Genomic DNA, 24,369 nt, shown 5'->3' with positions numbered 1-24,369 from the left:
CTCAACTGGCATCCGAGACCCAAGAAAGTGCCCCTCGGCTCAGGACTCGCACCCAGTGCCTTCTGGGAGCGTCCCATACCTTGCACGTAGGAAGCAATGGAACGTTTATAAAATGAGTTCACCAGCACCACAGAACTTCCTGTGCCCTAGGGGATGAAGTGTGACATATAAACAGTACAAAGCCATTTCTTCCGTTAAAGCAGCATTAACACACTCCCCGCGAAGGGCCAGATAGGAAATATTTCAGAGTTTGCCCCATGCAGCGTTGAACAGTCTTTTTCTTTTACATCCCTTTAAAAAATGTTAAACCCGGGGGTCCCTGGGTGGCTCAGTCACTGAGGCGTGTGACTTTGGCTCAGGTCACAATCCCGTGGTTTGTGGGTTCGAGCCCCACGTTGGGCTCTGTGCTGACAGCTCGGAGCCTGGAGCCTGCTTTGGAGTCTGGGTCTCCCTCTCTCTCTGCCCCTCCCCCACTCATGCTCTGTCTCTCAAAAATGAGTAGACATTAAGAAAAAATGTTTAACCTGTTCTTGGCTGTCGGCCTTATGCGATGGCAGAGAGCAGGGTTTCCTGAGGGGCCCCAGATTGAAGGGGTTGTCATAGGTCATTTAATAAAAAGGCTGATGGGGTGCCTGGGTGGCTCGGTTAAGCGTCCGACTTCGGCTCAGGTCATGATCTCACGGTCCGTGGGTTCGAGCCCCGCGTCGGGCTCTGTGCTGACCGCTCAGAGCCTGGAGCCTGTTTCAGATTCTGTGTCTCCCTCTCTCTCTGACCCTCCCCCGTTCATGCTCTGTCTCTATCTCAAAAATAAATAAACGTTAAAAAAAAAATTGAAAAAATAAAAATAAAAAGGCTGACTAGGGGCACCTGGGTGGCTCAGTGAGTTGAGTGTCCAACTCTTTGATTTTGGCTCGGATCATGATCCGTGGTCATGGGATCGAGCCCTGTGTCCAGATCTGCACTGAGTGTGGGATTTGCTGAAGATTCCCTCTCTCTCTGTCTCTGTCCCTCTCCCTGCTGCTCGCACACTCTCTGTCTCTCAAATAACAAAAGTAACAAGGGCTGTTTCAGGTGCTCACCACCCTCGGTTCTACCCCCTCCCGCCCTCCTCTCCCACCTTTATTCCAGCAAGGAGTTGAAACAAAGACTAGGGTATAAAAGTTAACAGTTAAAATGGCGTTCCTTTCAGAGCGATGTCACTCTCGCGGGCCTATAGTCAACACGGGTCTAGATGCCCCCCGTATGCCAGGCCTGCATCTGGGCCGTGGGGTCAGAGACGGTGGGGACGGACGACCTCTCCCAAGTTTCCAGCCTTGGGAACGAGGCACGTGGAAGGCCTGGCAAGGTGATGAGCCACGTCTGGTAGCAGAGGGGCTGTTTGGGGCTGGGTGTTGACCCGAGAGAGCTCCATGGGGCAAGATGTTTAGCCCAGATATTGCCAGGTGACCAGGAAGCCCCCAGGTGCACAGGGCAATGGTGGGGAGACCCTCGGCGTGGTCTTCGAGGTGTCAGGGTGGGTGGGTCCATGCAAAGGCCCAGACAAGGACATCTCTGGAGGTCACGGTTTGGGAGGGGACGCGTAGCGAGGATGGGGCTTGGGCTCTGTGTTAGGCGGCTCAGCCACCATAACAAAACACCACAGCTGGGGGGGCTTAAACAACAGAAGTGTCCATCTCTCGGTTCTGGAGGCGGACGTCCAAGATCAAGGTACTGGCTGATGCAGCGGGTAAGGTTCTTCCTGGCTTGCCGATGGCCACCTTCTCGCTGTGTCCTCACACTGCAGAGAGGGGGCGAGCGAGTTCTCTGGAGTCTCTTAATAGGACCCTAACCCCAGCTTGAGGGTCCCTCCCCGGCTCATGCTCTCTCTGTCAAAAATAAACATTTAAAAAAAATCAAAATGTTTTAAAATTTATTTAGAGAGAGAGCATGAGTAGGAGAAGGGCGGAGAGAGGGAGAGCAAGAATCCAAAGCAGGTTCTGCGCTGTGAGCATAGAGCCCAATTTGGGGCTTGATCTCACAAACCTGTGAGATCACGACCTCAGCCAAAATCAGGAGTCCCACACTTAACCATCTGAGGCATCTAGGCACCCCTTAATGAACGCTTCTAAACTTAAAAAGTAAATTTTATTGGACATGCATTTCTAAGTTTTTTTAATGCTTATTTCTGAGAGACAGACAGAGTGTGAGCAGGGAAGGGGCACACAGAGAGAGGGAGACACAGAATGCTGCAAAGTAGGCTCCAGGCTCTGAGTTGTCAGCACAGAGCCCAACGCAGGGCTTGAACTCACAAACCGAGAGATCATGACCTGAGCTGAAGTCGGACACTTTGAGCCACCCAGGGGCCCCTGGACATGAATTTCTTAGTGAAGTGTAGTGAAACTATTTTTTTTTTTCAGTTCCTAAATCCATGAACGAATATTTAAGTCTAGAAGGGGTTCAATGAAAATTAACAGAAAAAAAAAAAAAAAAGGAAAGAAAGTATAAACCAATTTTTGAGGACAGATTCAGGTTTCGTGGGGCCTGAAGCTATGAAATTTGGCAAGCTCTTTTCATAAAAATAATGTAGACTTCATTCAAAATCAAGGGGCACCTGGGTGGCTCAGTTAAAGCGTTTGACTTTGGCTCAGGTCGTGATCTCACAGTTCATGAGTTTGAGCCCTGCATCAGGCTCTGTGCTGACAGCTCAGAGCCTGGAGCCTGCTTCGGATTCTGTGTCCCCCTCTTTCTGCCCCTGCCCCCCCCCACACAGACACACTCTCTCTCTCTCTCAAAAATAAACATTAAAAAAACTTTTTTTAAAAAGAATTCAAAATCAAACGTGAAAGTGGATGTTATAGAGAATGAAAAAAATTGCTTACAAATTTTAAAAGTTGGTGGATACTATAAACCTCACAAAATCCAGAAAGATAACAGATTTTAATTAACCACTTGACACGCCTCTATGTGTCAGGCAGCTAATAGAAAAATAACATTGGCTGCTACGTTTGATTGCTTCTTATGAGAATTTCATAGCACTATTTTGCTGGCTATGAAGATCATGCCATCTTTCCTCCTGCGCGGTTGGTTGAAATTTGGTTTTTTGGTGGTTTGGATGCATAGACGTGTGACCACACACAGATGTCTCTGCTGTTTGTAGTGAATGCTGATAAACTTTATTTCACGTGCTCCTATCAAAAAGGGGAAAGTAAGGCCCATGTTTAGCTGCTTCTGCTATGCGAGGAGGACGCTCTCGACAGAATTCCATCTGTCCCGTTACGGATGGAAACTGAATCCTCTGATGGGAGTTTTCCTGATTGAAAGGATTTTCTAGGGCACCGGGTGGCTCAGTTGGTTAAGCGTCCGACTCCGGTCTCAGCACAGATCACTGTCTCCCAGCTCGTGGGATCGAGCCGCGCATCGGGATCTGCGCTGACAGCAGAGAATCCCAAGTGGATTCTCTCTCTCGCTTTCTCTCTCTCTCTGCCTCTTCCCAGCTCGCTCTCTCTGTCGCTGTCTCAAAATAAATAAAAGAAAGAAAGGATTTCCCCCCGAGTAGCTTCTGTTCCATGCACTTCAAAACCTGCCCTCACCCACAGCGACTCTGTGCCAAATCCCTCCGGACCTGGCCGCGTCACGTGTTTGTGGCCACACCGCATGTTCACAGCTAGGCCACGCGTTCCTGGCCACGTGACATCAGCACAGCAATGTCCGCAATCTCATGGTGTCCATACCACGGGATCCCCTCTGTCGCCACCTGCACATCAGAGTGCCTGGCGATTCCGCTCGGTGGAAAGCAGGAGTGTGCCCGGAAGCCGGTCCACACCAGACAGCACCGACCAGGGAAGTCACTGTGAACCCCCAACCACATCCCACCAAACCCAAACTAAGCGTACCCCTAGGGCGGGTCCCGACGTGCTCCCAACCACTCCAGCGCCTGTGAGAGACGAGCTGGGGTGGAAAGAGGCTGTGGTCTGAAGCTATTGTATTCAAATGTCTCACTTTTGCAAATTTGACACCTTGTGACCACAAGTGGGGATCCCTAGCTGGATCCCCACCTGGCCCTGGATCCCCAGGGAGGGGCCTGAAGCTTGTCCCTGTGGCCCCATAGGAGCTCCCCCCCACTGGGCAGGAGTTAAGTGTCCCCGCTTAGTGATTGGCCTTCGCGGTGGCCAAGTGCGTCGACGCGCTAAAAGCCACCGCACTTCCCCACGACGTTGACCTAAGTCTAACCGGGACCTGCAGGCGGGAGCGAGCGACACCACTGACGAGTGACAGCAGGCAAGATCGCCCACCCAAAAAGCGAGTGTGGGTTGATGGCATCCAGTCCTCGGTTGGCAAAAATCGCTGCCCGTGTTTTCCCCACAAGTCTGGAGAACCCACAAAACGGTCAGTCGTCTCCAGCATGTTTCTTTACTTGAGGATGTTCCCTCGACCCGTCAGAAGTCAGCATGGACTTCAGCCCGTCTCCCCGAAACCCCAGAGAACGTGCAGCTGAGACCCGGCCGGCGCGTGTGCTCGTCACGTGCTTCCTCGTGGTGAAACTTGCAGGAGAGGCCGGCGTTCCCAGCGCACTTGCTGCAAATGTCGAGTACTGGTCGAGTTCTGTGATAGCCGGACAGCGCCGTGAGGGCATCGCGGCCTCGGGGGTTCTTCCGTGTCTGCTCTGCTGTCTGAGGACCCCCTCCTCCCTAACGCGAGGTGCCAGAGCCCCAGCCGCCTCTGACAGCTCCTCTCACTGCCCCGTCCCCAGATGCGCGGCACCCCGACGCAGGGGTGTAACACCACATCCTATTCTTAACAGAAATGCGTACCTAAGACCAGGGAAGACAGAGCTCCCCCCGCGGGGTCACGGTGCCTTCATGACAGACGCTTCCTCCAACATCGTGAGCCGCTTCTTTGCATGGTGCCCTGGAAATTCGTGCGTCTCTGGGCCAAGGTAGCCAGGTAGGCTTCCGGATGGGTGAGAAGTCAAGGCCGCCTCCCCCGGCGGGAGTAGGCTGCTGGGGAGAGAGCGGGGGGCCCTCGGGAACATCACTGTGCAGGAGGGGCACAGACTCGTCCTCTGCGAACCACCTGTACTGTGTGCCTCGTGCAGCCTCTCAAATCGCTTACGCGGGATTTGGCACTCACAAATCAAGTATTCACCGAAGTCAGGCCGGGAACGAAACCGGAATGTTGGTGATGAACCGCCGTCCTTGGCCACTGTGGGTGGAATGGGCAGCCCAGAACTGGGCTCTTGGACTCCACAAAGAAGCCGCTCTTCCTACCCAAAGAGGCTGAAATGTCTCTTCTGTTGTCCCCACCTGCAAGATCCCCAGTCCAGTGGGGACGTAGCCGATGGGACAAATTGGGGGCGGGGGACGGGGGACAGAACATAACCAGGGACAGCCATGCCAGTCTTACGTCTAAAACAGGCAACCAGCTGGGACTCCTGGGTGGCTCAGTCGGCTAAGCGTCCGACTCCTGATCTCAGCTCAGGTCTTGATCTTGGGGTCTTGAGTTCGAGCCCCGATTGGGCTCTGTGCTGGACCTGGAGCTTACTTTAAAAAAAAAAAAAAAAAAAAGTTTAAAACAGGCAACCAGCGGCTTGCAAATGCATCGAAGGGGCAAGCTTCTCCGCACTGTCCTCGGCAGTCGAGGCCTGACGGCACCTGGATCCCCTTGGCAAGGGCACCAAGTGGCTGAGGGCCATGCTCTGTCCCGGGACACCAGCCCTGCCCCCCAGGAGCAGGACCAATCCCTCCACACTGGCACCCGCTAGCCTTTCGTTCTTTCTTCTAAGCACTGGTTTTGAAATCTTACGAAATCTAAACTAATCAGGGCCCAAGTTACAAGTATGTCTTGATGTTTTTAGTTCATCAGAAGCCTTGCCAAGCCTTTTATTTTTAAGTGTGGGCCTTAAAATATATCCTCCTCAGCTCTGGGCCAGCCAGGGGAAGCCAAAATAAAACACCATCTTCTTTGGAACATATGGCAAGTCACTGCCGCCGGAATGAGGGAGAAAGCAGAAAAGAAAGGATGTTCTGGGATAGAATAAAAATGTAGGTTTAATGCATGGAAATAGGCAACGCTTTGTACCACCAAAAGCTGTTTTCCGAGGGAGAAAATGTTAACTACAGAGTTTATGAGAAAAAGAAATGGGGGAAAAGGTATTCCTGAAAACTGACCCAGACACAGGGGTGAGGGGGGTGGAGACCCGCACACCGGAAGGGCCCGCGAGCAGGTCCCATGGCTGAGGGATCTCTCCGCGAGATCCCCCCACCGCCCCACACACAATGAGCCCCTGCCTGCCCTGAATGGTACTTAAAGGGGCTCCTTTTCTTTCCCGCGGCTTCCGGTTCCCACCCTCCGTCCTTTCACTGTGCTGCTGGGTCCTCTAAAGCACCCTGATGATATCGCCAGACACACAGTCACAAACGAAGGTCACCTACACTCAGGGGGCAGCTTACGGGGCTCCCGGCGGCTCAACTATCTTTAAGGCTTATTTTTCAGCATCTTTAGATGTTCTCTGGGGTTTTTTTATTTTTTATTTTTTTAATTTTTCAGCCTCCTGGTTATTTAACCTAAAACCATAATTCTCTTTCTATGCTTGTAGCATTCTGGGGGGTTTCCACGTCTCCCTTCTCTGTTCAGTGACTGCCGTATTTATTCTTATTATTGTTCTTGGAGTGTTGACGATGCAGAGTGGGAAATGTTATGTCGTGTTACTGGAGAGCAACGTTCTAGATATTTGAATTTATTATTGGAGCTAGAGTGTCGTTAGAAAACAACGTGTGTGCCGGAGGAGACCGCTGATAGGGCAATCGTGGAGGTGTCGGGTTAATATATAATGTATAAGTCTGTGTAATGGATAGTTTTTATTATTCATAAAATTTTCAAATGACTCACAGATGTGCGGCCCGCAGCTGTCCCTTTCTCGCCAATGGCCTCGGGCTCTGACTCACAGAGGAATTTTGTGCCAAAGGGCTCCGGCAGCCACTACAGTTCTTGTGATATTCCCAGGGAGGGAATCATTCACTGTCAGCAGGGGCGACGATGACAAACCAAGAAAATGCCGAGCCGGGAGTTGCTGGTTAAGAAAGGACACTGGACCCCGGCCTGTGAGCTGCTTTCAAAAACCAACTATTGACTTCAAGATTCTTCCCATCGACTTAACTTTGGTCTCTTTCCGTTTACAAAGTCCGCTCTTCCCCCCCCCCCCGCCCCCCCCACACCGGGGCAAATCAAAGTGGCCCCTGGATGCAGGCTGGAGACCCGCCAGCAGTGTGGACAGCTGATTCCCTCGGGGTGGTGCCCGCGGCACCCTCACCTGCCGATGCAGAGAGTGTGGGCCTGGCCACACCGCCCTCACGGTGCTCCCTGGGTGCCCAGGGCTCCAGAGCCCAGCTGCTCAAGTGTGATGCTGTAGGAAGCACCCAAAGGCGCATGTGGAAATGCTGATTCCTGGGCCCGGGGAGCGCACTGCCGGCACGAAACATACAAGGAAGCAGGCTGACGTTCTGCGGCCGCCGCCACAAGGAGGGGGCCCGGTGCAGGAACGGAGAGTCTGGGCAGGGTGGTCTCACTAGTTACAGGTGTGGGACTCGTGGGTCTGAGGTCCGGGGCCCACGCAGTGCGCGGGGTGGAAATGTGTCCCTGTCCAGCTGTAACTGGTGTGGGGGGGGCGGGGCTAATCTCAGCCAACCACTGACGAGACACAGGACAGGAAATAGCAGAGTCTGTGTATAAACGGGCATCTTCGTAGGTCACGTGGGAGGGAGGGAAAGGCCCGACAGGGTGTCTTACCTGAGGCAGAGGCAGGGGAAGCGGGGGTTCTCAAGGTCGCGGCTTTCTGGGGGATCAGCTGAAGCTCACTGTCGTCAGCATCGATAATCTGCGTTTCGGGGGGCGCCTGGGTGGCTCAGTCGGTTAAGCGTCGGACTCGATCTCAGCCCAGGTCTCGATACCTGGGTGCTGAGTTCAAGCCCCACGCTGGGCTCTGCACGGAGCATGAAGCCTCCTTGGAGAAAAAAAAAAATGTGCATTGTGACAAATGCCCAGACTTTGAGAAGGTCTGAGATCTGGGATCTTTGAGAAACTCTGCTCTGGGGTGTTGGAGGGACGCAGGCGTCATGTTACCCCGCACCTTTGCCTGTCGTGCGGTGACCGAGATGCTGAGATGTGGCCAGCCGCCCAAGCCCTCTGCAGCATTTGCTAGTATGTTTGTTCATGGATGCCGATTTTCCAGGTCTCAAACTTCAGAGGCCTGAGGCCCATACGTTCCCCACGACGAATGAGGGGCACCCATCGCACCGAGAGTCTGTCCAAGGATGGCCCAGCCTGCCCAGCCGAGGGTCTGGCCCCTGCCTTCTCTCCTCAGTGGCCTTCGCCAACCTGTCCTCTCACCTGGCCTGTCGTCTGACCAGAACCACCCTGGGCCTCTCTGTGACAGCCCTGAGTGCTGGGCAGGTGGCCGCTGCTCCCGAAGGGCCCCAGCCGCCTCTCCCCGCTCTCCCCTGGCGGCTTTCTGCCACCCCCTCCCCATTCCCTGTGCTGGCTGGGCCCGCGGGACACAGAGGGCATTCGAGCTGAGGGATCTGAAGACACTTCATCCAGGCGCTGGCTCCGAGCTGCGGGCACAGGGTGCCGCGGTGTTCGACCCTAGCACCCTAACGTGGGGTTGTCGAGAGCTGGGAGCCCATGGAGAGAGGGCAGAGGGAGGGAGCGGTTCCCAGAAGCAGAGGAGGCAGGTGAATACTGCAAGTGTGGCAGTGAAGCAGGGGACCCCCCCCCCCAGCACCGGGACCTAGCCTGAGCCCTGCCCCCCTCTCCTCCTCCTACTCTCTCATTGGCCAACCCACTGGGAAGCCAGAGGAGGGAGCCCGGGAGGAGGCTTGCAGGTGGCCCCCAGGGCACAGAGCAGGAGGGAGAAGGGGGAACAGAGGGCCAGTGCCTTCCCCCTTCAAACCGCTGGAGAGCTGCGAAGAGTCTGGAAGGGAACCTCTTCCAGGGCGTAGTGGGCGTCTGCAGGGACACTGAGTGTCTTCGCGTCTCGGCTTCTATATTTTTATTTATCTGCGTCTGTATTTGATCTTCTAACAATGTGTGTGCTATTCGAGAATAAAATCTAACACAGCTGTTTGAAAACAGAAAGCAGTAGCACAGGGAGAAAGGCTATCACAGGTGGCCCATCCCCAATCCACCCTGCAGCCCTGGCCGGGCCCCTCAGGCTCTGAGGTCAGGGGCTCAGGCGCTGAGGTCAGGGGCTGGGTGCAGGCCTGGTCGCTGACCAGCCCGAGGTGCACACTCGGGGTGATCGCACTGGGACAGGCGGAACGAGGCTGCCACCAGCTCCCAGGGCGACTGCTGACCCCACAGGCCCCACAAGACTGCCCTCACTCCAGCTGCCAGCAGCACTTTGGGGGTTCCAGGCCACTCGTGCTTGTTTTTTATATTTTTATTTTTTTAACGTTTATTTATTTTTGGGAGACAGAGAGAGACAGAGCATGAGCAGGGGAGGGGAGGGGCAGAGAGAGACGGAGACACAGAATCCGAAACAGGCTCCAGGCTCTGAGCTGTCAGCAGAGAGCCCGACACGGGGCTCGAACCCAGGAACAGCAAGATCATGACCTGAGCCAAAGTTGACTGCTTAACCGACTGAGCCACTCAGGTGCCCGTAGGCCACTCGTGCTTCTGACCAACTGTTTGCAAACTCGGGAACTCCTACCACCTGCTCTGGTTCAATCATGTGCTAGGACGACTCACAGAGCTCAGGAAAGCACTAGAATAATGGTTCCAGGTTTCCCGTAAAGGGTACAGATCAGGCTCTGCCTCAAGAGACCTCAAGGTGAAGTCCGGGCAGGACTCGCACCGTTGGGTGCGCTGTCTTCTCAGCACATCCCTGTGTCCCCAGCCAGGAGGCTCACCTGAGCGTCTGGGTCTGGAGTTCCTGTGACGGGCTGTGACACAGGCACGCCGAGCCCCTGCACAGGAGCTCCGTCTCCAGCCCCCTCCCCTCCCTGGAGATCCAAAGTTCAGCCTGATATCACTTGACCCAAAGTCCCAACCCTCTAACCCATGTTGGTCTTTGTGGCATGAAGGGCGCCCGTCCCGAAGCTGTGTAGGGGCCATCAGCCACCCCGCTGGCCTACACCTGGATGCGCTCTGACGGTTTAGAGGCCCCCTCCCAGGAACCAGCCACAAAACCTGCCAAATTCTTCAGGCTTCCCAGTGGCACAGCAGGGGACCCACGGAGCCACCTGGAAGCCGCTCTCCCGTGGGGGAAACCAGAGGCTGCCGAAGCGTCTGGCAAGGCTCCCCTGATGGCCCCAGGTGCCCAGGAGAGAAGCCAGACATCTAAGATGTCCTCGCGGGAGATGGCGTTTGCCGTGAACTCTCCTGGCGGGCACGTCGGCCTCGCCAGCGCAACAGCACGAGACACGTGCAATATGTTCCGAGCTGCGAGTGACCAAGAGGTCACACGTTTATTCCTTATGACTCCATATGTCCGGGTTTTCAAATGGCTCTCTGACTAAGTGTATGAACTCGGGGGGATTTAGCTTGTCGTTAATTCTTTACAGGGACTCTGATAGTTTCAGGAAGTAAACTCTTCTAAAGTGTTTAAATATTTATGGACTGAGATAAATCCAGTCTGTGTTCTTAATCTGTTCGAACATCTTTGCCCCAGCTGACACCGTGTAGTAGATGCTTCCTATGTAACCAAGCACATCACTGTGAGGGACAGCCTGCTTCTGTTCTGAGGAGCATGGTGTCGGGATGCAGGGAGACGTACTTCTGTTGTTAGTTTGTTTGTTTAATTAAAAAAAAACTTCTGTGTTAACGTGTATTTATTTTTGAGAGAGACAGAGACAGAGTGCAAGCTGGGGAGGGGCGGAGAGAGGGAGACACAGAATCCGAAGCAGCTCCGCGGGGCTCGAACCCTGAACCGCGAGATCATGACCTGAGCCGAAGTCGGACACTTAACCGACTGAGCAGCCCAGGTGCCCCCGTTAAATATTTTGAATACACACTCTGATATACTGACTTTTTTTTTTTAATGTTTAATGTTTATTTATTTTGAGGGAGACAGTGGAGGAGGGGCAGAGAGAGAGGGAGACACTGAATCCGAAGCAGGCTCCAGGCTCCGAACTGTCAGCAGAGCCCGACGCGGGGCTCGAACCCACAAACCGCGAGATCGTGACCTGAGCCGAATCTAGAGTCAGACGCGTAACCCACTGAGCCCCCCAAGCACCCCGAGACCTACGTCTGGTGCCTGTCTTCCCCGTAGACTCGGCGTAAGGTTTCCGGTGAGATCCTTAAGTTCATGGTGCCCCTGCTTCGCCATAAAATGGGATTGATGACACTTTCTCCTGCACCAGTGGCACGGCATATCTGGGATTTGTTTTAAGCTACTCAAGGGGGAAAAGAGAACGAGACGGAGAGGAAGTGAGATGTGGGAAACGTTAAAGATTTGACAGCTGAACGATGGGCACACAGAGGTTTGTTACACTTTTCTCCCCGCTTTTGTGCATGTGAAAATCTCCAAAATAATAAGTTAGAAAAACCCACAACAATAACACCTGCCCCTGTCTGCCACGCAGGAATGCCTTAACGTTCAGCACTGTCCTCGGAGTACCTTTGCCTCTCGGAGAAGGATGCCACATAAACACGTTGAGTTATTACTCTGTGGCCCTCAGATTATTGTATCACCTCTGGAGGTATCGTTGACAGGGAGCCAGAAAATAGATTGGGGCCCATGGGAAGACCGGCTATGAAACACAAAGATAAAACTTTCAAAGTGTCGGAGGCTGCACGGAGGATTTCATCTGAGTATGACAAACCGAAAGCCCATCTGGGCAGATCGGTGATGTAGGAAATAAATTCGCAATATATCAAAAATATGTTGCCCAGTAGCTGACAGTTTATTTCCGGAGCTCCATATGTGTCACATTTCCAGGCTCATAAATGATAAATAATAAATTTTTATTTATAAATCACCGGTTCCCAGAGGCAGACGCACACACCGAATGGAAAGAAGCTGCCGGAGAAGCTGGTTAATTTCCAGCAACGCGACTCCCGTCGCCAGGTGGTGGTTTACCCGGTTTGGGGGATTAGCGAGCCGATGAGAAAGGCCGTGGCCCCCGTCACGCGAGGTGGAGACTGGGAGGAGAGCATCTGAGGTGCAGGGTGGCCGACAGAGCCACGAAAAGCGGGCTGCTGAAGTTTGCACGTTAGTAGAGATGAACACACGTGTCCCTCCGTGGAAGGAGCGTACTTGCAAAGACATTGCTGTTGGCCTCTGACAACCCCTGAGCTTTCTAGAATAGTGTAAAGAGAGTTATCTGGTGTGAAACCCCCTGGAAGGAAGAGAAGGCTTCCTCTAAGACCTGCGGGGGGGGGGGGGGGGGGCAGCACACATGTGCTCAGCAGGGGTCTAGAACTGCTTCCAGAAAGGACAGCCACCAAGAAAGGCCATATGGGTCTTGCTAAAACTAGCGGGCAAATGTATGCAAAACTATTCTGCAGCTCGACCTCAACTTAAAAAAAACTTTTAATTAAAAAAATGTCTTAAGTTTATTTATTTTGAGAAAGAGAGCGTGTGGGGAAGGGGCGGAGAGAAAGAATCCCGAGCAGGGTCCACACTGTCAGCACGGAGACTGAGATCATGACCCGAGCTGAAACCAAGAGTCGGACGCTTAACCAACGTGAGCCACCCAGGCGCCCCCTTAATTTTTTTTTTTTTTAACGTTTATTTATTTTTGAGAGACAGAGTGTGAGCGGGGGAGGGGCAGAGAGAGAGAAAAAGACACAGAATGTGAAGCAGGCTCCAGGCTCCGAGCTGTCCGCACAGAGCCCAACGCGGGGCTTGAACTCACTGACCGCGAGATCATGACCTGAGCCGAGGTCAGCGGCTCAACCGACTGAGCCCCCCAGGCGCCCCTCCATCCCGTTGTTAAACAACCTTCCAAAGACCCATATTAGGCACATTCCGTTTTCCAGAAACAAGTCTGTTGTCTAATCTCTCCGTGCATCGCGGCTAGGATTTGCGCAGAACCCAAGTACATTTGTTTGCAGACCTGTAATGTCGTGGAGGCCACGGAAGAAGAGTGTGTGTCTCGTGTGACCGGTGGCAAGCAAGACAGACACACAGCCGCCACGGAAAGCTTGCTGTTGACCCGGCCCACAAGGTCCGGCCCAGGCTTTGTTCTCTCTTTTTCCCCTCATTGAGAAGATGTTGCAGAAACAGCAGCTCTGCTCCCTGATGTCTCGAGAGATGGTAATCATTTTGGGAAGATTTGGAAAACAGCCAGGAAGGAGGGGCAAGAAGAAAAAGAAACATTTTTTGGCATGATGTGTCTTTTTGTGCTCTGTGCCGCCCCGAGCACAGGAGGGCGGTGGGCCAGCTCCACCCCCCGGACACCCATCTGTAGCCGCCCCCACCCAGACGAGCGAGAGCAGATCTGGGTCCCTGCAGGGGCCAGTGGGCCAGCTGGTGGGCAGGGAGGCAGGAGACGGCTGCAGCCACCCCCTCTGCCCCGCACTCCCCTCCAGACAGGAGCGTCTAAGTCCTGGGGACTTCCACGAGCGGGAGGGCAACCTTCCCGCTGTGGGCAGACAGGAAGCAGGAGGTAGGATTTGAAGACACATTTCCTTTCCTTCTTTCTTTCTCTCTTTCTTTCTTTGTTTCTTTCCTTCAAGATTTTATTTGTAAGTAATCTCTACACCCTACGTGGGGCTTGAACTCACAACCCTGAGATCAAGAGTCACACGGAGCCAGCCAGGGGCCCCTGAAGGCACATTTTCTGAAGCTGAGTCTCAACCACATAATCCCTCCAGGAAGAACCAGGGGTGAATGGCTAACAGGCCTTCCAGGCCCATCTCCCAGCAGCTTTGGCGGCCACGGGGCAATAAATAAATGCAGGTCTCTCCCGATGGCCTCAATGTGCTGTTGTTAAGACCTAAATAGAAATGAAAAGGGGCACTGTTAGTTAGGGCTTTCCAGAGAAACAGAGCTGATGAGACGGAGATTTTAGATGATAGAGAGGTAGATAGATAGATAGATAGATAGATAGATAGACAGGTTTTAAGCAGTTGGCTCATGCCATTGCAAGGGCTGGCAAGTCTGAAACTCGCAGGGCAGGCCAGCAGGCTAGAAACTCTGGTAAGAGTTGGTGCAGCTTGAGTCCGAGACCAATGTCCGTCTGCTGGTAGAATTCCTTCCTCCTGGGGGACCTGTCTTTGCTCTCAAGACCTTCACCTGATGAGATGAGGCCCACCCACACCTTGCAGGGTAATCTACTCCACTCAAAGTCTACTGACTTAAAGTTAATCCCATCTAAAAGATACCTTCACAGCCACCTCCGGACTGGTGTTTGGCCACACATCCGGACACCACGGCCCAGCCGAGCTGACATATAAAACCGACCATCACGGGTTCCAGAGCTCAGGACTCATCAGCCTGCCTGGGTTTAGAGCCCACGCCCAGAGCCAGCTGCACACACTGGGGACATTTCATGGCTCCTGCTCGTTGTGCTTCCTTCAACCTGTTGGTGCATGCTAGCAGGCTCCCTGAAGGCGGGGGCACACGCATCTGGCCCCTGCGCGGTCCGCTCTGCGTCTGTGACCCCAGCCTGCTTCTGTTCTGTTCTGTAGTGTGGCCTCATCCACTCCTGGCCCGCTTTTGCCTGCTGCTGGTGATTACGTTTTGACGGATCATTGACCCGGTCAAGAAATTCTCTTTCTCCCCACTTCTCTCTTTCTAAACATACAGTAGAATATGATTCAGCCTTAAAGGGGAAGGAAGTTCTGAGCTGTGCCACAGCGCGGATGAACCCAGAGGACACCACATCGACTGAAATAAGCCAGTCACACCAGCACAAAGGCTGTGATTCCTCTCGTGGGAGGAGCCTGGAAGGTGTCAGAGACAGCAAGGAGAGCTGTGGGCACCAGGGGCCCGGGGCCCGGGGGCTACTGCTCAGGGGTCACGGGGCTCCTGCTTCCCCAGACGGAAGCACCTTGCGGACAGCGGTGGGACCGGAGCTCAGCAGTGAGCGCCCGAGGTCGCCGCTCACTTACAAGTCGTCAAAACGGCAAACTTTCTGTTACGCGTGTTTTTTCACAGGCGTGTTACGTAGCCCCCCCAAACGTGGGGATTTTTCGTCATGTTTCTATTACTGACTGGTACTTTAGTTCCATTGCAGGGCGAGGACACGCTTCGAAGGACTTCAGATCCTCTTGAATCCCTCGAGACCTGAGCGCACGCGCTGGCCTCGTCTGTCCTCACGTCGATCGCGTTTCGACTGTTCGCTGATTCCATCAAGAAGTGCTCTCTTGGAAGAACCGGCTTCTGTCAGATTATAGAATCGAAATCGAGTCATTTGGAGAGTTGCTGCAGCATACACGGTATTGCGGTGTTTGAGCAGTGTCTGGATGTGGTGTGTGTGACCCTGGAGGAGAGGACCAAAACTGAGCTCCAATTAGAATAAAAAGCAGGCAAGATTGCCCCGAGCATGCAACACCCAGCTCGGGACGCTGCAGCTCGGAGGCTTTCAATCACAGACCAACAGCCAAGTTGAGAGATGTCCTTGAGGAAGAGAAAACTCTACAAAGAGCTCCTGCTGAATAACCGATGGGAAATCAATTCAAAGAGCGTGACTCTCCTGTGTGACATTAGAGTCCAACCAGGAGCCCCAGGAGCCGTTTGGGGGAGTCAGTGTGGTCAGAACTGTGATCAGAACAGCACCGAGATGCCACCTGCCTTTCCCCCGTCACATGCGCGCCTCGTCTGCGCGGACCATCCAGGCATGGCACCAAAACCCACTGCTGGTCACCGCGCTCTGTACCCGGGCCCACTTGCTGTCAAAACAGGACAGGTGTCCTTGATGAGGCAGAATGTATTGATTAATTTTATTAAGTCTTGACCACTGAATAAGCAGCTTTTAATATCCGTGTGAGAGGGGCGCCTGGGTGGCTCGGTCGGTTAAGCGTCCGACTTCGGCTCAGGTCATGATCTCCTGGTCCGTGAGTTCGAGCTCCGCGTCGGGCTCTGTGCTGACAGCTCAGAGCCTGGAGCCTGTTTCAGATTCTGTGTCTCCCTCTCTTTCTGACCCTCCCCCGTTCATGCTCTGTCTCTGTCTCAAAAATAAATAAATGTTAAAAAAAACTTCTTTAATATCCGTGTGAGGAAGGGGGGGGGATGCCCTCCAAGTCCCTTTGGGGGCAGGGTCCCCCGCCCCAATGCAGTGATCACCTGTGATCCCGTCCCACTCCTTGGGGACTTTTCCGTGAGGCGGGTGGGGACGTTCACAGCTGTGGGTTTCTTACGCTGCCTTATGAGGTGTATCAACACTTGTATGTGTATGTCAGCAGATGAATACTTTTCAGATGACCCAGTGGCCGCGTGACAAGATCATGTGTGGGCAACACATCCATTGGAAACGCCAGAGAAAGCAATGGATTTCAGGCCAATGGCACAAAACGTTCGTCGATGTGGCGTCAGGCTCCCCTTGGTCACAGACCTCTCAGAAATGTCTACCTGTGGTTTTAGTGGGTTTTAGTGGAGTATCTATGTAAATACTCCTCCAGAGTCCAACTTCAGGCCCCCGCCTCCGAGGCCAAAGTTTCTTGGGTGGGGTCAACTGAAACAATGTATCATGACCGACTGAGCACAGAAACAGACATGACAGTCCAGCCCGCTTCTCTTAACCTACACATGAAAGGGATTTGCAAAAGTGTGAAACAATTTCACTCTTCTGACTAATTTTGAGAATTATTTTTCATAAAATACACTATTTGTGTGATCATAGAATAATATGCAATAGGTTTCTTTTTTTTTAACGTTTATTTATTTTGGGGAGACAAAGACAGAGCATGAGTCGGGGAGCAGCAGAGAGACAGAACGTGAAGCAGGCTCCAGGCTCCCAGCTGTCAGCACGGAGCCCCACGCGGGGCTCGAACCCATAAACCACCAGATCATGGCCTGAGCCGAAATCAGACGCTTAACCAACTGAGTCACCCAGGGCCCCTGGAATAGGTTTCTTAATGCAAATTTTATGACGTTCTTTTTAATTTATTTTTTATTTTAGTTTCTGTTTTCGAGAGAAAGAGTGTGAGTGGGAGAGCGGGGCGGAGGAAGAGAGAATCTTAAGCAGGCTCCACCCACAGCACTGAGCTGAATGTGGGGCTCGATCCCACAACTCTGGGATCATGACCTGAGCTGAAATCAAGAGTCAGATGCTCAACTGACTGAGCCACCCAGGCGCCCCTCTTAATGCAATTTTATTTTGTTCTATTTATTTAGTTAGTTAATTTCTTTTGAGAGAGAAAGTGTGCACGCAAGTGAGTCAGGGAGTGGCAGAGAGAGAGAGAGAGAGAGAGAGAGAGAGAGAATCCCAAGCAGACTCCACACTGTCAGTGCAGAGCCCAGTCGGGGCTCAGACGCATGAACTGTGAGATCACAACCTGAGCTAAAACCCAGAACCGGATGCTTGACTGACTGAGCCACCCAGGTGTCCCTGCAATTTTAAAGAAATAACCTTTTAAAAGCAAATCTTTGGTTTTACTCTCTAATACCGTACGCTTTCACGATCTGAAAACTAGCTGGGAAGCATGACAGGGCAGCCTGGCACAGGGCGGGACTCGTGCCAGTCTTGGGGAAACGCAAGTCTAAATTTCCCAATTCCTCATATTTAGGACATTTCTTACATTATAAACTTAACCTCCTGGTGTGCCTGGGTGGCTCAGTCGGCTGGGCACCAGACTCTTGGTTTCGGTTCAGGTCATGATGTCACAGTTTGTGAGATCCAGCCCTGCGTCGGGCTCTGTGCTGACAGCACGGAGCCTGCTTGGGATTCTTTCTCTCTCCCTCTCTCTCTGCCCCTCCCCTGCTCTCGAGTGCATGCACTCTCTCTCTGTTTCAAAATAAAATAAATAAATCTTAAAATTAAAAACAAATTTTTTTGTACACCCGTGTTCGTGGCAACATTATGCACAATAGTCAGGGGTGAAGATAACCCGAGTGTCCATGGAATAAGCAAAATATAGAATATCCAGACGATGGAATACTATTCAGCCGAAGAAAGGAAGGAAATCCATACTGAAAACTATAGGTCAGGGATGAGAGAAATTGTAGAAGCCACAAAGATATAGAAAGACACACTGTGCTCGTGGATTGGAAGTTAGTATTGTTAAAGTGTCCACACTACCCAAAGCAATCTACACATTCGTGCCCCATCAGGTGCAAGCCCCTCCATATCCCAATAATATTTTTCATGGAATAGAACAATCTTTTTTTTGAACAAATTATTGTATTTTATGTTTTTAATTTTTATCCATTTTTTTTTTGAGAGACAGAGACAGAGACAGAGCACAAGCAGGGGTGAGGGAGAGAGAGACAGAGAGAGGGATGGAGACACAGAATCGAAGCAAGCTCCAGGCTCTGAGCTGTCAGCACAGAGCCCGACCCGGGACTTGAACCCACGAGCCGCGAGATCATGACCTGAGCCGAAGTCGTACCCTTAGCCGACTGAGCCACCCAGGCGCCTGGAGAACAAACAATCTTAAAATGTGTATGGAACCACAGATGGTCTTGAATAGCCAAAGAAATCTTGAGAAAGAGCAAACTGAAAGATACTATCCTGTCTGATTTCAAACTATATTGCAATGTTATACTCATCAAAATAGTATGGTAGTAGCATAAAAACAGACACACAGATCAGTAGAACAGAACAGAGAACCTAGAAATAAGATCGTGCCTAGGAGATCAATTAATGTATGGCAAAGGAGACAAGAATGCACACTGGGGAAAAGACAGTGTCTTCAATAAATGGTGCTGGGAAAGCTGGATGGCCACATGCAAGAAAGAAAGAAAGAAAGAAAGAAAGAAAGAAAGAAAGAAAGAAAGAGAAAGAAAGAAAGAAAAAGGAAGGAAGGAAGGAAGGAAGGAAGGAAGGAAGGAAGGAAGGAAGGAAGGAAGGAAAGGAAAAAGAAAGAAAAGGACACCATGAAACCAGACCACTATCTTACACCCTGCACAAAAATTCACTAAAAACGAACTAAAGACTTGAATACAATCCTTGAAGCCATGAAACTCCTAGAAGAAAACATAGGTGGTGAGCTACTTGCCATCAGTCTTGGCAATAGATATTTGGATCTCACACCAAACGCAAAAGCAAGGATAAACGGGTCGGGCGATATCAAACTACAAAAGCTTCTGCACAGCAAAGGAAACCATTAACGAAATAAGAAGCCAACCCACTGAATGGGAGAAGATATTTGCAAGTCATATATCTGATAAGGGGTTAACACCCCAAGATATAGAAAGAACTCATAAGACACAATAACAAACAAACAAAAAACCCACACAATCTAGTTAAAAAATGGACAGATGATCTGAACATTTTTCTAAAGAAGATATACAAACACATGAAAAGTTGCTCGACATCATTAATAATCAGTGAAATGCAGGGGCGCCTGGGTGGCTCAGCCGCTGAAGCGTCCAACTTCGGCTCAGGTCGTGATCTCGTGGTCTGTGAGTTCCAGCCCCGCGTCGGGCTCTGGGCTGACAGCTCTGAGCCTGGAACCTGCTTCGGATTCTGCGTCTCCCTCTCTCTCTGCCCCTTCCCTGCTCATGCTCTGTCTCAAAAATAAACATTAAAAGAAAAAAATAGTAAGAAAAAATTCCTTTAAAAAAGGCTGTCCTGTCCCGTGCTAGAACTCGGAGGAAACTTGAGTGAAGAAGCCAGAGGCTTTCGAGAAATGCCTACGTTGGATCACTCTTCATAACAAACAACAAAGAGAGGCTCCTTTCTGCTTTTTGGTTCCATTTTGCAAAAATGACATCAGACGATGCCCCTTGACTATGAACCTAATTTAGAAAGCGGCCCTGGGGCGTCTGGGTGGCTCAGTCTGTTGAGTGTCCGACTACAGCCCAGGTCATGATCTCACAGGGTTCAAGCCCTGCGTCGGGCTCTTTGCTGACGGCTCAGAGCCTGGAGCCTGCTTCGGATTCTGGGTCTCCCTCTCTCTCTCTGCCCCTCCCTCCCCTGCTCTCACTCTATCTGCCTGTCTGTTTCTCAAAAATGAATAAACATAAAAAAAAGAAAAGAAAAGAAAAAGCGACCCAAGCGCAGGGGGCATTGAAGCCGTCTCAGGGAGGCACTGGTTGCAAGAAAGCATCAGGGTCGCTCTGGATGAGCAGGCCAGCTCTAGTCTGGCTCCGAGGAGAAAAGCCCAGCCCTCCCGGGAGCGGGCTCCAGGCCGTCAGCTTTCTGAGGTTTGGGCAGCCGCCGCGACGTGACCCCGAGGCCACCAGGAAGATACAACTGTTGTGAAATAGGAGACACAGGGGAGGGGCGTCTGGACGTGGACAGGGTGGCTGCGGGGCAGGTGTCAGGGACGGACACAGGCTCTTCACTGGCTGGGGCCCGGGGCCGTGTGCGGGAGGACTGGCTGGCACCACGGGCGAGCAGGCCTTGCCAGACGAGAGCCCTGGAGGCCGGGGCCCAGCACTGCTCCTGTCTGGAGCGCGTCCTCCGCAGACATTTTCCCGGGGAGCAGATTGGAAGTTCCTGACCTGACACCTTGATCTTGGGCGGCTGGCCTGCAGAACGACCAGAGGATGCATTTCTGTTGTTCCAGCGGCCGTGTTTGTGGCACTCCGTCCCGGCTGCCCTCCCAAGGCCCTGTGCCAGGCATCGGGAGACTTGGAATAAGCAGGAAGGATCCCTGGGTGTCTCCGGTGGGAGGTTGCATCCGGTGGAGCTCAGCCTCTGGCTTATCTGCTTCTAGCTTTTCTTTTCAATATATTTTTTTTAAGCTTATTTACTTATTCTTAAGAGAGAGAGTGTGTGAATGGGGCAGGGGCAGAGAGAGGACAGAAAGCCTGATGCAGGGTCTGTGCTGACAGCACAGAGCCCGACGTGGGGCTCGAACTCACAAACTGAAAGATCATGACCTGAGCTGAAGGCAGATGCTTAACCGACTGAGCCACCCAGATGCGCCCCCACCCTCTTTCTAGCTTTTACTTTTTAAATTGGTTTTTAAAAATATATTTATGTATTTTGAGAGAGACAGAGGGAGTGAGCAGGGGAGGGGCAGAGAGAGGGGGGAGAGAATCCCACGTGGGCTCCGTGCTGTGGGCAGAGCCCACGTGGGGCTTGAAGTCACGAAACCGTGACATCATGACCCGAGCTGAAATCAAGAGTCAGATGCTTAACCGACTGAGCCACCCAGACGTCCCCTTGTCCTTGCTTTTCGTTGCCTTTGTGCTGTTCTGCAGTCCCAGTTGCCGAGGGTAGACGACGACGGACACGGCTTTTGCCCGTGGACACGAAAGCGATAGAGTGGTGGGGGCGACCCTCACCCCGTGCTCCCCTCCGGAGGCAGTTCTGCGCAATTTGCAGATCCGCTCCGATATTCCTGACCCATCAATGTGTCCGTCCTTCACGCCTTCCTGTGAGCTGGTTGTCCTGTCTCACCAGTTCCCTCGTTAGTAAAGCGTTTGGCACATGCTGATGGTGTGTGTGCGTGAGACTCACGATTCCTTCTTCGGCCAACATCACTTTTTTATTTTTTAAAACACCGATCGGCCCCAAATCTGGCTGTGGCTGCCACTTCCCTGGGATGTTTTGCTGGGATCCTTGAGGGGGACGTGTTGGTGGTGAGGACAGTGACGCCTAACCTTTTAGGACCTCATTGTTGGAATTGTTCTCTTGAGAAAAACCAAAGCTTAGGAACAAACGTCTGTGGGTCCCCCCCCCCCCACCGCATCCTGGCCTGAGCTCTTCACGGGCTCCTCTCAGCTTGGGCACCCCACTTTCCGGAGGCAGCCTTGACTCCTCCTCTGTGTGATCCTCTGAGAGGCACTGCTGTCCCCACTGAAGACGGAGGTAAGTGATCTCGGGGAATGAAACGGCCTCCTTGGAATCCACGTGGTAAGTGGCAAAGCCAGGCTATCCACCCTGGACTTGGGGCTGTGAGCCCTGGGCTCTTTTGAGCAGCCTCTCCCACGCCCCAGGGATCCTCTCCTCTGTTCATCTCTCGTGTGATCTCCTCCCCCTGAGGGTGGGCAGGGCCTGCCACTTGCTTCGAACCAATAACCTACAGCACAGGTGATGGGATGTCACCTCTGGGATCACTGTCTCCAAGAATGCAAATTCTGTCTTCCTAGCAGACTCTATTCCTTGTTGGCTTTGATGGCCCAAGCTGCCAGGTCCTGATTTCCTTCATGAAGACATCCAAGTGGCAAGAAACCAAAGGTGACCTCCAGCCAAAAGCCAACAAGGAGCCGAGACCCTCAGTCCATCTGCCCACCAGGAACTGAATCCCGACAACAACCATGTGAACCAGGAAACAGATCCGTCCCCAGTCGAGCCGTCAAATGAGACCGCAGTCCTAGCGGGCCCAGTCAAGTCATGTCTGGATTCCTGACCCGCAGAGATTGTGAGATGATAAATGTGTGCTGTTTGTAGCCACTGAGTTTTGTGACGATCTGTTAACAAAGCAACAGATTTCCAATACATCTTGTCCCAGAAACATTCCTTCAAGCATTCCGTCAATATCGATTTGCCAAGCACCAGTCTAGGTGCTCAGCATGCATCGGTGACCAAAACAGAGTAAAATTCTTGCTCTTCTGAAGTATACCTTCTAGAGTTTGTATATACGTGTGGGGTGGAGTGTGTGTTGAACCGTAGACACAGTGAATGAGTTGCATAGTTAATACAGTTACACAGTACGTTGCATGTAGCTACACAAGTGTGCTGGAGAAGGAAGCCGGGCGGGGTGGGTAGGGAGTGAGCTGGGCGTTCGCACTTTTAAACTTCTCATGAGAAAGGGATTTTGAGAAATGCTTCAGGGAGGTGAGGGAGAAAGCCAAGCAGATATCTTTGGAAAGAGCTTAGGGCAGAGGCAACAGCCCAAATGCCCGGAGGCTGAATCAGGCCGGGGAGTGAGAGGAACAGCTGGGGTGAAGGGGAGGGTGGAGGGAGCTGAGGTCAGAGGTGCAGGGAGAGAGGACTGTGTCGACCCCCTTGGGCTCCTGTAAGGACTCGCTTTTACTCTGGATCTGATGGAGCTCTTGGAGGGGTGGAGCGGAGCGGAGCAGTGATGTGATCTGACTTATTTATTTTGAGACAGAGACAGAGAGAGAGAGAGAGAGAGAGAGAATCCCAAGCAGGCTCCAAACCATCAGCACAGAGCCCGACGCGGGGCTCAATCCCACGTACTGTGAGATCACGACCTGAGCCAAAACCAAGAGGTGGACGCTTAACCGACTGGGCCCCCCAGGCACCCGCCCCTGATTTATAAAGGCTCGTCCCCATGGCCGCATCCCATCATCGCTGGTGACCTCCCGCCCCTGCCCGCCCCTGCGAACCCAGGCAGCTCAGACAGCTCACACTGGCCGCCTTAACAAGCCAAGAGACTTGCCCGTGTTTCTGAGTGGCTTTCGAGCTCGTGTGTCCTACCGGTGTCTCCAGATCCCGGCCCTTCCGTAAGGACAGCGCAAGCCCTGCCCCTCCCCCCCCCCCTCCAGCCTGAACCTCAAACCCTTCCCCATGCGACGCAGCGGGTACCTCTGTGCCCTTGTAGGTTGCTGTTTGCTTTGCACACTGGACCACGGGTTCTGCCCGGCAGGGCCCGAGTCTTGCCTCTCTCCTGCGTGTCCCCACCGAGCCTGGACACCGCTTCGGCAGGCTGGCCGGCACCCTGGCACGGTTCTTTCTGCCTCTCCGTGTGGCTTTTCTCAAAGCACTGCTCCACCCCCCCTGACCACCCCACCTACCGCCACCTGCAGGTTTCGCTCTTTCTTTGAGAGCAGGGAGAGGGAGGCGCCAAGGGAGAGGGAGGGAATCGTAAGCAGTCTCCACATCCAGCGGTGAGCTCGAAGCGGGGCTCGATCTCGAGGCTGCGAGGTCGTGATCTGAGCTAAAATCAAGTCGGACGCTCTACCGACTGAGCCACCCAGGCGCCCCAGTCACATGACTACTTGCGCGAGCAATTACAGGTGGCTTTTCATTTCACACGCTTAAACATGGTCCTTGGTAATAGTAACAAATGTTAGTATTTGTTACTAATATCTGTTACTGTTACTGAATAATAGTAACAAACCTGTAGAAAAAAAATGGAGGGGCACCTGGGTGGCTCGGTTCCTGAAGATTCCAACTCTTCATGTTTGCTCAGGTCATGATCTCAAGGTCCGTGAGTTCGAGCCCCGCGTCGGGCTCTGTGCTGACAGCTTGGAGCCTGGAGCCTCCTTTGGATTCTGTGTCTCCCCCTCTCTCTCTACCCCTCCCCTACTCGCACTCTGTCTCTCTCTCTCAAAAATAAATAAAAAACATTAAAAAAAAAAAAGAAAAAAGTTGAGGGGCTCCTGGGTGGCTCAGTCGGTTAAGCATTCAACTCTTGTTTTTGGCT

At 52.5% G+C, this 24,369-nt stretch overlaps 1 long non-coding RNA gene across 1 annotated transcript; it reads left to right on the top strand.

The window, feature by feature from the left end:
- The first annotated feature begins 2,724 nt into the window (after nucleotides 1–2,724).
- On the top strand, nucleotides 2,725–22,593 carry LOC123379846. The gene is made up of 2 exons (XR_006584761.1): nucleotides 2,725–4,923; nucleotides 22,130–22,593. It is a non-coding gene; the product is annotated as an uncharacterized LOC123379846 (long non-coding RNA).
- The last annotated feature ends 1,776 nt before the right edge of the window (nucleotides 22,594–24,369 follow it).

This window comes from Felis catus, chromosome C2 (assembly GCF_018350175.1).
Source record: "Felis catus isolate Fca126 chromosome C2, F.catus_Fca126_mat1.0, whole genome shotgun sequence".
Classification (NCBI taxonomy): domain Eukaryota; kingdom Metazoa; phylum Chordata; class Mammalia; order Carnivora; family Felidae; genus Felis; species Felis catus.
The sequence above is the reverse complement of the archived record's forward strand: the minus strand, read 5'-3'. Positions and strand labels throughout refer to the sequence as shown.